General features: G+C 45.3%; 1 protein-coding gene across 1 annotated transcript in view; it reads left to right on the forward strand.

The window, feature by feature from the left end:
* Positions 1-1,339: 1,339 nt before the first annotated feature.
* Positions 1,340-3,359, forward strand: part of kcng4a (potassium voltage-gated channel, subfamily G, member 4a) — a 26,761-nt gene continuing 24,741 nt past the window's right edge. Inside the window, exons 1-2 of the mRNA XM_042111297.1 lie at positions 1,340-1,804; positions 3,187-3,359. The exon at positions 3,187-3,359 is cut by the window's right edge and continues 772 nt beyond it. The gene's annotated coding sequence lies outside the window, so the exon portion shown is untranslated. The remainder of the gene's footprint in view (positions 1,805-3,186) is intronic.

Below are 3,359 nucleotides of genomic sequence, written 5' to 3' on the forward strand. Positions count from 1 at the left end.
ACAGAATAACTTGTAGACTAAAATATGAACTGTGAGTTTGTGCAGGTGGTAATTTGACAGTGTGTAGGCTGTGAAGTGCACTTTGAATTTGAATGTAGGCAAAGCATTTGAATTTTCATTGTGTAATAGTCCATGTGTGCGTGTGTGTGTGTGTGTGTGTGTGTGTATCTGTCTGTCTGTCACCATGTGTGAATGCTTAGGTTGCCCATACGATTTTTTGTCACAATCAGTTCTTCTCTGACAGGCAAACACTTAGATAAATGCAGCAAAGAATGTACCCTGCATTCCAAATGAAATATGTGTGTGTGTGTGTGTGTGTGTGTGTGTGTGTGTGTGTGCTGCCATTTGTGTGTGTTGCTGCTTGCCACCTAGGATGCGCCCTCTGATGGGGGTCACAGGCTATCAGCATCCCTGACTGATGCGCACTGTGTGCCCCCCTCCCCCCCCCACACACACACATCTCCACACCACACACACAGAGTTTCGCAAAGCCACGGCTTGTTTGCGCGTTTCCCCTCCGGGCGTTCGTCTTGAAACTTAATGAGTTTTGCCAAGGACAAGTAGCATGTGTAGGCTGATAATGCCACTCGCTCTCTCTCTCTCTCTTTCTCTCTGTGCGTCTCTTTTTGGTCGTGCACCTCCTCTCTCTGCCGCATTTACCATCGTAGGCTACCTACACACACACAGACACACACACACACACAGGCTATTTGTAACATTAGTGGATGCTCATGTGCCACTCCAGCATAAGATACAAGAACCCTGAAGGTTGGGGTCCGGGGTCAGAAGGAAAATGCATTATAGGGTCCTTTCATTTAGTCTATGACACATCGTGTGCTGTTCATACTGTAATTTTTTTTGTACACATACAAGACATGCCCACAACTCAGTCATTTTGAATGTGCTTTGACATTTGATAGGTTAAGAGGACGTGTAGTGTCACGCGTGATATACATGGGTCTAAATGCTACCATAACTCAGCCAAATGAAGAAGATGACTTGCTGTGTTGAGTGCGTTTTGTACAGCGTGCGTACAGTATAGTGCGTGACTTCCAAAAGACAAACAGGCTACACATTAGGCTAGTGTTTCTGGTCAGATTGACAACAGGACAATAGTTGCTCGCAAAGTCTTTATCCGACAAAATTCCGCAATTACTGTCCTAATATGCCGCGTAATGCTCATGCTGATTGATATCGCATGTTGGGGATGAAAAGATGCAATTAGCTCTGCTCAAAGTTAAGACACCCCCTACCCGCTGCCCTGCATCAGGGAGAAGCTGAGTGCATGACGCTGATGAGCCCTCATACAGTCGAAGGCAGTACAGTAAAGCGACCAGGAAGGCTCTCCTCTCAGCTCCTTTCCCTGGCTGGAACCGAGCGTATTTTTTGCACTAGAAAGAGACCATCTGTGTCGGTATGACTTAGGTGCTACTCTGTGACTCCACCCAAATAATGTTGTGAAATACGCAAGCACTTCGCAAACTTGAATGCGAGCTGGCAGGCACCCAAACGCACGCGCGCACAGACACACACACACACACACACACTTTCTGCAGCAGTGTGCAGCCTACGGGACGCTAGCCTCTCTTCCGCGCAGCGCAGACAGTTTTACGCGGTTTGAGAGGGGTGAAGAAATGGTCGACGCAAAAGGTCGGCTGTCTGGAGTGGACTGACTCGGATATTCCCAATATTCCCGCTTCCAATACGTTGGATACACGGTCCTCTGCAGGGTAATAACGCGGAGCTGACCGGTTATCACAAAGTGATTACCAAGAGCTGGGATGCCTTGTCTCTCCAAAGAATGGTAAGGGCTGGCATTTCCTTTCCTATAATGTATCGTCACTACAAGGTAACTTGATTAGGATTATTTTTCACAGTAAAGGCCACTAGGTAGTACAGTAAATCCTTTAAGCCTACATATTGACTCACAATCATGTGTCTATTCTTCAAATCATGTGTCTATTCTTCAAAACCAATTCAGTAAATGTTACACTACAGAAAAGGTGTTTAAAACTGTTATAAGACTGTTAAATTGTAGTAAATAAGAATCCCGAAATTGCTTCTTACTGGAGATATTACTGAAGAAAGTTTCAACAGATTGAGTTCTGATTCCGCGCCTAATTACTTATCGCGGTCTGTTAGAAATAGTTTTACCTACCTGTCTCGTTAAGATAGATAAAGTGGGATAAGACTTGTTATTCAGCATACAGGTAGTGTTTGCAATAAATGTGTCCATAATGTGATTGATGTCTCTCGCGTTCCGTTCCTGTAGATCATTTCGTATTCCAGAGGCTGTTCCTTCATCGACATAGCAATTCATCTAACTTGCGCGTTTCGAGCACACTCTGGTGTAGGTCTTCGTATGGGGAAAGTGCCATTTTCATACATTTTGGACACTAAGAAGGCAGTGGCATTTTCATACGTTTCGGTCTAAGGATCAAACCAAATGTGGTTGCCTGCGGAACATATCTGAAAAGTGCGCCGAGCGGTGAATGCTCCCGTGGCACTTGCCTACGGCACGTATCCAAAACACATCGCACAATTAACCATAGGCTACGTCCTTTGAGACAGGGAACAAATTCATTGTTTCCAACAGTTATCAGGACCAGTAAAGATAAGGACCAATAGGAATGTTACCATAAAAGTAATGTTCAGTAGGAATTTATTAAATTCCTCACACACCAAGATGTAGGATTATCGCTGTGTATTTAACTCTTGGTCCACTCATGGCTTGTGTTTCCGAGGTTACGGAGGGTTAACTGTCTTTTTCAGTGGGCCGTCACAGCTGACCTCAAGTGTCTCAAACAGTCTTGGCATAGAAAACTACATTTGAGAATAACACAGCTCTAAATATTTGCCTTTTGATTGTAGACTTTCACTGCACGTGGCTTTCTACATATAAGGTAATCAACCAGCATCCTTGAGTGGTAGAGTCCCGCCCCTGTGTTCCAAGGCCACGTTCAATATGATAATACTTTGGTTTAATAATCAGAACCAGTCAACTGTTCTTTTTAATAACTGTAGAACTCCTCTTGGTTAAAGGAATGGTTATGGTTGAGGGAATGTTCATAGTGATTGAATGTGAGAGGTAGGCTACTGGAGGCATCTGTTCTGACACAAAAGCGCTGGAGCAGGAATATGTGTTGTCACCTGAGTATGTGCTTTTCTCTGCCCCATCTCTTCTAGTGTGTGTTGGAATTCTGCTGAGCCCAGCAGCAGCCAGACCGAGGCTGCCTCGCTACCCGCCCCCATTGGATGAGTACGACATTCCCATAGAGGGGGGGACGGGGAAGCATTTCATGCAGCCTCTGAACTGTCCCTAACCCGTCACCTTTGACCCCTCAGGGGTGAAGCCCTGT

Source organism: Alosa sapidissima, chromosome 11 (assembly GCF_018492685.1).
Source record: "Alosa sapidissima isolate fAloSap1 chromosome 11, fAloSap1.pri, whole genome shotgun sequence".
NCBI classification, from domain to species: domain Eukaryota; kingdom Metazoa; phylum Chordata; class Actinopteri; order Clupeiformes; family Clupeidae; genus Alosa; species Alosa sapidissima.